We start from the raw sequence: 12,764 nt of genomic DNA on the forward strand, positions 1-12,764 counted from the left end.
TTTAAGCAAGTAGTGGTGCAATTTTCTGAGTAGTGTCTGCATTTTCTCCACATGAGTTTGAAGATAATGAATTGGAGAAGGGAGCATGTTGATTTGTTTGTGTAAAGACCTAAGTCCAGAAGAATAAGTCTGGGTAATTATTCCTCTTCTGCTCCACTGTGAAAGCGCTTTTAAAGAGCCACTTCTTCCTCTTATTTCAGCAACAGTTGATAGAGGAAACCAGGAAGACAACAGGATCTGGCTAGAGACAGACCATGTTACCCATCCCTGGGAGAAAACGCAGTGTGCTCTCATCCTCTGGCTGAACCTGACTGAATCTCCCTGTGGATGTGCTATCAGCTGGGTTTATTCCTCCACAGCCTCAAAAGCATGTGAATTGAATTAGGGCCTATAAAGTGTGTGCTTGTTCAGCACTTGGTGATCATCCTTCCAGTGGATTTTTTAGGAGGTTCTGCATCTGCTGCACACCGCAGGTCCTTAGGATATTTCATCTCAGTTATGTGATCAACTCCACAGCCATCTCCTCCCCAGGTTTCTCTCTTCAACTTTCTCCTTTTCCTCCTTGTCCCACCATCCACACCTCAGCTATATCCAGCCTCAGTTACCAACTGCCTACATTTGGATTTAGCCTTGAAAAACTTTCAAATCTCGAGTCTAATACCTTCAGTACATAGCACCTTGTTCTGCAACTGCTCTGATTGGAACTACATGTATAGCCAGGCACAGCCCAGTGGGAGGAAGGGGACCAGACCTGCCAGTTAATTACCAAACCTACCAGAAAAGTTGCTGCAAGCTCTCAAAACATGTCCAGGAGAAAAAAACAACAAAAAGAGATCTGGAGGGATTGGGAATAGGGAGAGGAGAAAGAATAGGTTATTTCAAAGGGATTAAAAGGTCAAAGGACTCCATGTGGAGAAGGCAGCTCAAATCCACCCAAAGCTGTTAGCATGGGATCATCTGAAAAACAAATCCAAGGGCTAATCCTGTAGCCTGTTCAAAAAGCGGTGCGTGTCAGAGAAGATGTTCACCCCCCTCCTACAGGGCATGTCCTGCCTCCTGGATGAACTCACGCGATGACCCTCCTCAAATGTTCCTCCATATGAGGCACCACTTCCCCCTTTGGCCCAGGTTTGCTCCTCACCTTGGATGTAACTACAGGAAACCCTTAGGGGGAATTTGCAAGGGCAAATTCTTCCATGCCTGACCAAATACAGGGCAGTATCATTGCTCTCAGGAGGAGGGTACAGTGCAGGAGGAAATATTAAGTCTTCCAAGACTGGTCCAGTCTTCCCAACTAGGGGTCAGTGAGCTGTGATTTTCCAGCATAAGAGGGTATATTTGGATCCACTGTGAGTTAGTAGGAGTGTCTCAGCCCTRTTGGGGCTGATTTTGACTTTGCATAGATATGGATACCAAACAGCTCACTTCAAAGCAGAGGTTATGTTCTGCCTCCTAGTCACATGGTGTGGGAGGGAAAAGGARGAGACATGATGAAGAGTTGTGGTGTGACCATCCCAAGACTATGAACCTCCCTGGTCCATGTGCCTCACCTCAAAAATGTAAGTGCAACACCAAGAACCACTTTCTCCACACACAAACTCACCACATCCTTTCATTTCCAATCCCTAATATTGCCCTTCTTCACAGTTAAGGATAGGGAGTAGCTTTACACCATCTACAAGCATCTTTTGCTCCACAGGTGCTTCCAGGAGTTGCTCCTGCCCCAGAATGGACTTTTTAATATAGCCCAACTTATGTAAATAGGCTGCAGAGCAAGAAAGAAACAGGCACCCTCTCTCATCCATGACCCAGAGCCTAACCATTTGATTTTTTCTCTTCCAACACTTTATTCTGATGGGAATAATCTTATTTACAACTCCTTAGAGACACCAGTTCTCTAGCTGACAGAGCTTTACAGCAACCTCAGAGCAAAGGAACTAATGTTTGTCTTTAGGATTAAGGGCCTGACCCACAGCCCCTTTAAATCAGGGGGTCTCACTGGGCTCTGGAAGGAAGCCCTGAATTGCACACAGCAAGTGTCTGTCGCTGAGCCCTCTAGTCCTAGCTGCCTTAGGCACCACTTGGTGGTGATGGGGCTGCTGGCACCACTTGGCCAACTTTCTGAGCAAAATCCAGTCTGAGGGCTGCTGGTGCCCAGCTCTTGGCATTAAACTTTAGAGGAAGGCACCACCTAGAGGCATGCAATCTATAGTAAGGCTGGAACAGCTAAGTACAGGCTTCAGCTCTTTCCTGCCAGAGTAACAATATAGTGTGATGCCTATCACAAACTAAAAGCATCAGCATTCCCATTTTCCTGTTTTTTATTTTATCAAAAAAGTTGATTAGTCTAAACAATAAATGCAAATCTGGAAGAACTCTGAGAGAACAAGTTGTGTCCAAGTAAACTGGGAAGGGGAATTCAGCCTGCAAAGCAGCAGTAAAAATAGTCCAGTGGGATTCTTTAATTAGGATATCTTTGTAATCCATGCAAGATGTGCTCAGTTTACAAGTAACTCGTGTTAAGCTTTTCATGAAAGTCTCAGCCTCAATTTTTCTCCATTAAACAAATGCAGTTTTTACAATTGTTCRTTGTCATCATCCATGGTATCACAGCCCTTTAGTCTCAAGTAGCTGAGCAGCCTCTCTAGCACAGAACAGAGTAGTATTATAGTATTACTGATGGAAGGAGCTCTTTCGCTTTTCTCCTTATGCAAGTCATTTCCTTTGGCACTTTGATGCTGAAGTGAGGTATCGAYTCCCTGCTTTGAACCAGCCGGGTTCCACTCCTGGCATTCAGATCCATCATCCAGAATGATGAGGAAATAATTTTCTACATCCTTCTCAGTTTCTTCTTTCCAGGTTATCCTTTTCCTTTTTGCAACCTCTTTTCTACTATAAACCTGTTACTGGCCTCCCCCAAATGCGAAGTTAAAAAATAAGTGCTAACTCTATGAAGGCAGATTGTTTTTGGTTGGTTGGTTTGGAGGTTTTTTTGTTTTGTTTTGCTTCGTTTGCTATACGGTATGCATCATGAAGTTTTTTTGCATCACTGAAGTTTGTTATTATTAAGTAATCCTCTCTAATGGTAGCTGTATCGCAATAGTGCCATCTGCTCCATGAAGCTCTTCAGCTTTTGATTTTATATGATGGGGGCTCAGATGCTTCATGGCAGGCAGATGACTATAGCAGGGTGACCACAGGCACCTGTGAGCCCAGAAACATGAGACTTCAAGACTCTGGACTGTCAAGTAACCCTTGAGAAAATTGTGCCCTTGCTGTTAAGACCAAAGGAAAAGAAGAAAATAGAAAAGGCTTTTTTCACTTTTACAAAATTGTAGTTTAGATTGCATGCAACTAATTAGCTTTTTCTTTTCCTCTCTTTCTTTTGGCTACAGTATAGTTTGCTACAAGGAAATGTACTGCAGATTACCTATCTCAAAACAGCAGTTTACAGCAAATGTTCTTCACAGGACTTGGAGATAGAGCACTCCCTCCCAAGACTTAGCTAAACAGCTTGCACCACTGCCCTCTTTTGGAGAGGATTTGCACTACAGCCCCCTAGCAATAATACTCTTCCTTTTCTGAACAGGCGTAAAGTTTTTAGAGATGGGGAACATTGTTTCTGCTTGCTCATTTCCAAGACTCTCTCATTTCCTGAGGTGCATAACAGGGGGACATCTGAAAGGTCCTAGAAGCTGCTGGACTTATTCCAACTCAGTTTCCACTCTTATTTTCCATGTGGCCCACATGCATACGGAGGCACACACATGACAAGTGGGCTCTTAACTGATGATGATTGTTTCCAGTAAACGTACCACTTTACTACCAGTCTTGGAAATCCCATTTTAAGGACTATCTTACACAATTCTGAGCAAGTAAACAGGACATGACTTTTCATTAAAGATAAGCCTGATGTTAATTGAGAGAGAAGTGACAGAGGGGAAAAGACTGTGAATAGTGGGCACAGCAAAATTGTCCCTAGCTGTCCTGCCTCATCTTTTTCTTATAATAAGGGCAGAGTAAGAAAATGAAACAGGCATCTGCTAATTAACACATAGGGTAATTTCTCTAGAAAAAGGAAGTGGGGATTTCTGCTTTGCCTAATACTGAACTGGTTTCCCGTGAACATAAGTGGGTTTTGACTTGGGTCACTTTGCCTTGCTGCTTTTGACTTTCACTTTGCTATGAAAGCAAGAAAGCTAGAAATAAATAAGCAAAGCTCTAAGCTGTTTCACATGGCACAGTTCAAAAAGAAAATTTCAGAAAAAGAAAACAAGGACTTTTATTTCTTGTTGTCCATTATGCAAAATAACACATTTTCTAATTTAGTGCCAGCTTTTCTTCTGGGAAGAGATACAGCTCTGGTCACCAGTGGCTGAAGAACAGGAGTTTAAAAAATTTATGTCAAGAGAAAAGCACTTTGAATCAGACCCTGGCTGTTCCTTGTGTTTGGCTTAGGCTTTCTCTACACTAAGAGTTTCATTTTTCTAGCAAAAGGTGTGATATTAAAGGCATTTTAAAAACTGGGAACAAAACTATATCGATAAGTAACTGCTGAAGTCCACTGAAAATAAAATTCTATAAATCTTATTTCAATCAGCTTTAGACAATCCTTACTGTTCCATACTCCTAAACTAAAACTAAACTGGTTCAGCTTGGCTTCAGCKTGTGATCAGCTTTTGAGGAGTATTTTCACCAGGAAAAGAAATGTATTTGCAAGAATTTGAGCAAAGCTGGTCTGTTTTCTCGGTTGACGGCTAGGCTTCTACTCCATGATATATACGGTTCTTTTTCTCACAAGGCTCCTCCTATACCTAATGTAAGATACAGCTCCTCCTCGCTGTGCCTGTTAAAATCAAAATCAGTACTACAGTTCTACAGCATAATCCTGTTTATGCATATGGAATGCGTTTGTCTTTAAAGAAGATGTCGTTAAGAACTGTGAAGAGATAATAAATGTTGGGAAAATTACACTACGGAGCAACTTGTCTATACCACTTCTTAAGGCAATAGCTGCTCACATATAGTTATACCAAGGGTGACAGGATAACTAGAACTCAGAGTCCAGCTAATCTAACCAGGATTAGTCAAAAGATGACAAGTGTTTTTCTGCATGTATAGACCTAGTAGTAACAGTGGAAGAAGTCTTTATCATCCACAAACTATTTTTGTCAAGAGAGACACAGTAYTGTATTCGCTCTGTACAGTGCTGTACTGCCAGGCCTTCAACACTGGCAAACCTTCGAGCCTGATGTTTCTGCACAGGTTTTTGCTGTTCCAGTCACTACCGAACCTGCCAGGTAGATGAGAGGAGAGGACGAAGATGCTTGTGTGGTGAGCCTATACCACCGGCTGCCCAGGCCAGCCCATCCAAGAGCGCTCGGTGGGAGACCTGGGCCTCCTTCCACGTTGGCCTGTCAGAGCAAGGGCTCTGTTTGCTACCTTTCCTACTGGGGCTCCCACCAATTCAGCTAGATGCCTCCAAACACCTATAGGACACTAAAGATTTTGTACTGCTGTTTAGTGCCACAGCAAGTAAATCTGCTTGGAGCAACAACAGCAAAGCCTTGCTGCAGGCACCATGACAGGAGAGGCGTTCGCAGCGGTGCTAACTARGCTTCTGCTGAGTAGATGGCAGCCAAAATGGAAATGTTTGGCTAAAAATTCCTAATAGAAACATGCCTCAAGGATGATTATTCAAAGCAGACCCAAAAGCTGGCTTAATTCCTAAATGCTGCATGTCATATATGGCAAAAGTTGAAATACAGCCCTGTTACCCATCTCAGCTTTCTAGCTGCTTGCTGGATATTGTCTCTTCCCTTCCAATAATTCCTCACCACCCATGTTTCCCAGGCACTGTTGCATGCTGATGGCAATTCAGATGTTACTGCTTGCATGTAAACTTCACACCAGCCTCATTCTTGCAACTGAGGGCAGGGGATGGTGGCTGTAATGTGATCTTAGTCCAGTGCTGGGGCATCGGCAACTCTAAAGCCACTGTTTGTACTTTACTGGCCCTGACAGGTAACTAAATCTCCTTCCTGTCACTGTCACCAGTGAGTAACTGCCACAGCAATGCCTGCATCTGTGTGGCCCATATTTTATCTCAGATATAAAGTAGATACTTCAATGCATATAAGGCTCTTTAAAAATAAAAAGATGGCCAAGAGAACAGGAGAGCTTCTGTATTTAATTTTTGTTTGTTGGAATTATCTACAGCTTTTCCCCATCAGGCAGCATTTGGTGTAACTTGTTCAAGCTGAGACTGGGTGCAAGAAACAGCTGGAGTGTGTTTAATGTAATGTTTCCTCACAAAGCTGCCTTCTCCTGGGAGAAACGATGTCAAATAAGGACTAGGAATTGCAGCTGGAGAAATGTAGTCAGCATTTCTTTTACATTCAAGGTATACCCTGGTCAAAAAAAAAAAGACAGCCACAGGCATCTGCACAAATGGGCAATGATTAGTTCTTTTATGCTAGGAGCATTCATTCATATGAGGCTACTTTCCTATCCACCTTCCAGGAAATGATGCAGGGAAAACATAGCGCTGACTGACTTGGGAGAGAAGCAGATATCTCTACTACTTAAGCAAAGGAAAATAAAACCATACCTATGGCTCAGGACACATCTAAACTTGCAGTGTTTCCTAATATGTGCTTGTTTCTCTCACAAAGAAACAGTGGAATTAGCAAACCTGCTCACCTAGTTCTAGGCTCAAAATGGAGGTGTCAAAACAATGACGAAGGCTACATGTTCGTTGAGAGGGCTGCACTGTAAGCAAAGTTCAATGCCATGCTTGGAACAATGCATCTGCTAATTACATTAATTTCAGCAAGGCTTTTATGCACTAAGGAAAGGGTAGAGCCAGCTCGATCTTAAAAATCTACTAACTTGAGTCTTTGGAGACAGTCTCGCTCAAAGGTGGAGCAAGTAACATAAAACACAGAAAAGAAACTAGGCACATGAAAGGAAACATGAAAAGTCAATTGAATTCATGAAGTTGAAGAACTTTCTTTCAGGAAGCTACATGAGATTAAGTTCTTGGAAATGCCTTTTCTGAGCAAAGCAACATAAAATCCAAGGGATGGGCAAACCCAAACAGCTGAAGTCAGTTCTGTTAGACAAACCTCTGGGTACTGGAGAGGGCTGATAATGTAGTGGACAGGATACAGCTGAGGTTTGGGGAGCTCTGTTCACTTCTCCACCCCTCCAGTGATTTCTCATGTGACCTGGGGCAATTCACTGATGTGGATTCATCCCCCACTAACTCTAGACACTAAGCAGAGGATGATGTCTAMATTTAGGACTGCTGTTAGATAGGATGTGTAGTGGTCTCCCTGTTAAAGTTCCCAAATTTGAGAATGGGGATGACATCAGCAGTTCTTTGCCAAGTATACGGGAAAGGTGCATCTATTACAGAATGTGAAACTCTGAAATGCTCTGTTGATAAGAGCAAGATGATGATGAGCCAGATAGCTGTGCATTGCTGTTAGTGATCTGTTTAAGATTTTCTAATTTGATGCTTTGGGATTGACCTACCTGCAAGCTAGACATGCCAAAAGATAAGTAAACAAACCTGATAAAGTATATATTCCACTAACTATTATTTGCAAATAAGTATTCTGTCATACGTGGCTGTATTTATTGAAGAGGTTGTGTATGGATTCTGTACAAGTTACACTTTCTCTTCTGTATTTTCCTTTTCTTTTCTAAGTCCTTCCATTCCAGTCTTCACACTAATTTCTTGTATTTATTGATTATAATCCTCATCATAGTTAAGTTCTTTTTTGCATACCCCATTCTTAAGCGGTTGACTATCTAAAAATGTAATGTTTTACCATCTTTTCACACTTCCAGAATACATAATTCATACTGCTTGGTTTTTTGACCTTGATGGAATGGAGCTGGAGACTATGCAGAAACACRTCCTTTTTTTCACAAAAACCTTAGAGTCCAGGCATTACTATAAGAATATAAAACAGTTATATTGGATCAGACCATCTATCCCAGCATTTTGTTTCTGACAGTGGCCAATGGTGGATATGTCTGCAAGAGGACAGACACAAGACAGGTCTGCTTCCCCAGAATATTCCCCCAGACTTCAGTAATTTGCAGCTCAAGATTTTCTGGGCCAGAAGTGAGGTCTTTGCCTTATAACTCCTAGCAATATTTCATGCAACATGAGAAAAACACAGGTCAATTTGAAAATGAAATCCAAGTTAAGCACCGCAGTAGAGTCGGTTTATAATGCTAAAAGGCTAGAGGTTCAAATYCTTTGTGGCCTCTGTGTGGCCATACCAGGACTGGGGCAGGATCCTGAGCTACCACAGCAGAAATAATCCCAAATAGCCATGACTGAGTCTGCAGGTGATGGTGCCTTACTGACACCCGTGGAGGCCATTGCCTCTCATCCACATGAGGTCTGGGAGAGGGCTTTGGTCTCCTGCCATGTGTTACACCTACCAAGCTTCACCTCTTTGCCTTGCTCCTGGTATTCTAGTTACTGCTCCTGCCCTACAGGAAATGCAGAATAAAGGATTGAAACAAGAGGAGCTCCTACAGCTTCCTGGGACAGAGGAAGGCAGAGCACCTTCAATACCCCTGTGGTCTGCTTTAATGGGAAATGAACACTTTTCTCTCATGACATCCAGACAGAGGCAGGTGGTGCAAGTAGAGGGGAAGTTCCTGTTAACTCTCACCTAAAAGTCCTGTGGATTCTTTATTCCCAGATTATTTAAACCATTTTCCTTTTCCCACCTGATGTTTCCCCTCTTCTAAAAACTGGCTTGGCTTCCAGTGAAACATTTCCAGTTCTTTGTTGTGGAAAGTACATGTGGGATGAAGGTTTCACGACAGTATCTCTGAAACCTGAATCTTTGCAAGCCATCCTTTTCGTGTTTCTGGTAACAACAGTTTTAACCCTGGGAGACACTGTGACCTTTGCTCATTAAAGTTGGCTCTCCTCTGAGCTCTGTGCTGCTTTGATTTCTGCTGCAACTAAGTTTTGGCTGCTTGCTTTCTTTTATAAGGCTTTAAAATAATTAGATAACTGTTGTCATTAAATTTATCTAGCCATTTTTAGCTCCTTCAGGAAGGAGGACCTGACTTCCAATTTTAAATAAACATATAAATACCATAAGAAACAAAACCTGGACAACTCCAAAATCTAGTCCTCAGACTTGCCTTCACACTAGCTTGCTAGCAGCCTCATCAGCCCTTGCCCCAGCTTTGTCATGGAGATACAGCCACCGATAACAAAAAAAAGTGCAAAACAGAAAAACCTGTCATAGACATCCTCACTGGTATTGTGGTACCTCTATGGTTTTCTATAGTGACTGCTTTACCCAGCAGTGACTTTCTCAGTCTCAACAGAGCTAGAAGCCAGTACCCCATGGCATGGACTGTTGAAGAATTAATGCCTCACACTGAGTTAGGGAGTGACATACGTGCTGGGACTCTAGCCAGTATTTTAAATGGTATCTAGTCATGTTACTTGGTGCTAGCACATGTATGGGCAGGAAGAGTTTTCTTTTTTCATCTGATGATGGGCTTTGTGCACCAAGCATCATATGGCTGCCACCTTCCTCCCTAGTTTAAACAGGGTTTAACATGTGGTGTGAATTTGGGAGGGAAAATGACCACTGGTGGGATTGGGAGGGGAAAGCATCCAGATGCATGCTACAAATAGTTGGAGCTGAGGTTGCTGGATTAGTAGCTCACCCTCTCTCTCCTCCCCTCAGCACTTTAAGAGGTCCAAAAGTGTAATGTGAGATGGGCTTTATATCCTTTGAGAAAACTCACTGATTAGAGGTGGGAAGAAATGAGGAAAGTTGGTTTACCAGAAGTCATGTTTCTGCCCAAGGACCCTGATAGCCTAAGTATCTGCAACAAGAATTAAATATATTGTAGGTTGGGTAGTGACAGACAAGAATAAGGTCACTTTCAAGAAGACTAAATTAGTTAGCTCTTGAATTTGCATGTTATATAAGAAGGACAGAAAAAAAGCTTCCTCTCCCTTGCATAAGAAGGGGTGGGGGAGGACTGGACAGCCCTAGGACAGAAGGAAGATGCAAGAGAGGCCGTGAGTGAAGGTTATGCAACTTTCACTTAGTTGAGAATTGTGTTCCAAATCTGCAGAAAACAGCATGTTTCTCCCCTTGTTCCCTAGACAGAAAGGCACAGTTTTACAATCTGCTTTTATTGTTTTGCTGATAAGCAGGCATTTCACATTTCTGACACTATACAAAATGTCCTTTAGAAAATTCTATCAGTGCCACAGCATTTTCCAGCTGGAACATTAAAACCAGATTCTGACTGACCAGCTAAGTTTTCACCCCATAACACAGCGTCTCAGCTGTGGCTGGCCAAGGTACTCAAGATAGAAAGGGGAAAAGCCTGCTTGAGAAGCAGTCACTGCTTTCCTTGCCCAAATGGGTAGCAGTGCAAATATATCTACTTCCAGACCTTTAGGGCAAGCTGGCTTGGCATGGGCCAGAACAATTTGTTGAGTACATGACTTTGTATTACTGTACATGACTTTGTATTTCCAGTCTGCAAACATTGACTGCTGGCCAAAGTTTATTCCTCTTCTACTTGTAAGACCCCTACTGTGACCCATACTGTTACAGACCCATATTGCAAACAGCTATAAAGTTAGTGGATCTTCCTTCTTTGGCAAAATTCCCAAAAGGTATCTCTGTGTGACACAGACCTGCTCGGTATTGCCCAACCTCCAAGGCATGGACAGAGGTTTACCCACTTCCTGGGAAAAACCCATCTCCTAGCCTGGTAATCCTCACGGCCTGAAATAAACCACTTGGGTCACTGGCAACTGAACATAAATCTGTCTTTGCATTACTCTAACAAGCAACAGGACGACTTGATTCCAGTTAGTCTCAAGACCTGAAAATAGAGCTATCAGAAATTGCTGAATCAGAGGATGTGGATCTCTGACAACAGTAATATTTAAAAATCCTTACCAGAAATTGCTGAAGATGTTTTTGTTTTTTCACGAAAAAAATGAATAGCACCTTCAGAGGCCTCCACAATATCACGTTTTTGCTTTTTTACTCAGAGGAAACATGTTTCTCAGTCTGCATGCCATTTTTGCCAGCTAACAAAAATACCTTCTAACAAGGACTTTTGGCAAAGATGAAAATATCTCACATTGATATGAGTCACTTAGGCTTTATGTGCACGTCTTGGAAAAAGGAATCTCAGGAAAAAAAATCTCTTTTTAAATATATGCTTGCATGAAACACAGTTTTGTGACAGGCCTAGAAAGGCTATGCGCATTTGCATTCTATACAGGAGAGATAGCTATCTTTTGCCCCACAAAGCTGCCTTGTGTTTTTCTTTTTAAAACACCAAATAACCAAAATAAAATCACTTAATTTCTTTCCCAACTTTTGGATGCTGGCAAAAATGAAGTTTGTTATTTCAGTGGGCTACTATTACTTTTTATATGTAGCTAGGTGACCTCTGCTGGTGGATTCTTATCATAACTATAATAGTTCACACATACAGGTACAGATACATTGATATTCCGGTAAGTGCTGCCCTATATACACGGAAGATATAATCCCTGCTCTGAAAAACAGACAACTCCCATGCTGGAAAGGTGTAAAAAAGCTATATAAGCCAGCTTTCTCTCCTCACAGAAGTTTTAGAGACCTGTATTATAAACAGGTATGAACATCTCTGGATAGAGCCACTGGTGTTTATTCAGCATATTTGTGGTCTAAATGGTACCTATTGCTCAGAAAGCCCCTAAACTTCATCTTGCGAGAAGCAGGGAGGTTATATGAAGGAAAGGATTAGTCTCCACCTGCATTCCTTTCTTGTACTCTTTCTCATACCATCTGTTAAGAGCCACTGTGGGAGAAAGGATACCAGCTAAATGGACTTCTAGTCTGACTCAGCATGGCCGCAGACACTCTGTCCACTACAATACAGCAGCACACTATGATACGATGCTTAAAAAAAAATTGGCATTCACCTGAGCCATCACAATACAACTTGCAGTTAACAACAACACAGTCTTTGTGATAGCCAAGGTCATTTCTATTATTACAGCACAGTGCAAGGAAATACCACAAATACCGAGAGCGCCTTATCTCTTTATCATAGGTGAAGCTGGCACGCTCTGCAGCACTGGGGCTCCACCTCTGATCGCAGGCATTGCAGTTCAGTTCAGTCTATAGGCCGAGGCTGACTTTCTGAATTAGGAGGTCAGGAGATTTCAGACGTGTATACATTTACCACAGCATTGCTACGCTCACTTCTCAAATTTCCAGCATCCCCATTGACAGCAACCGTGTCTCAATGCAAGGCAGCAAACATAAACATGCCAGAAAAACCTAGTGCTGACCTCGCTGGAGCTAGCCGTAGAGCCAAAGGCAAAGGCTAGGCACAGGTCTTCCCCCCCCCCAACCGCACGCTTCTCCCGCGTAACACGCCAAGTCCCCTGCAGGCCGCCAGGACCCCAAAATACAGGCTGTGGCAGGGCGCCCCGTGGAAAAGGGGAGTTAAACGGGGCCTTGTCGGGGTTGCTGAACAGCCCCATCACATTGCTGCAACCGCATCCAAACCACCAGAGACACAAGGGGGGCCAGCGGCCGTGCAGGGGCGCAGCCCGCGGCGGGACGGGGCGCAGGGAGGCAGCTCCTACCCCGCAAACCCCGTGTATTCGCACTGCCCTGCGGCGGCCCTGGCCCTGGGGGCCCCGGGCGGCTAGCGGGGGGCAGGCGGCGGCGCGCGCCCCG

Source organism: Apteryx rowi, unplaced genomic scaffold, assembly GCF_003343035.1.
Source record: "Apteryx rowi isolate R43461 unplaced genomic scaffold, aptRow1 scaffold_212, whole genome shotgun sequence".
NCBI lineage: Eukaryota > Metazoa > Chordata > Aves > Apterygiformes > Apterygidae > Apteryx > Apteryx rowi.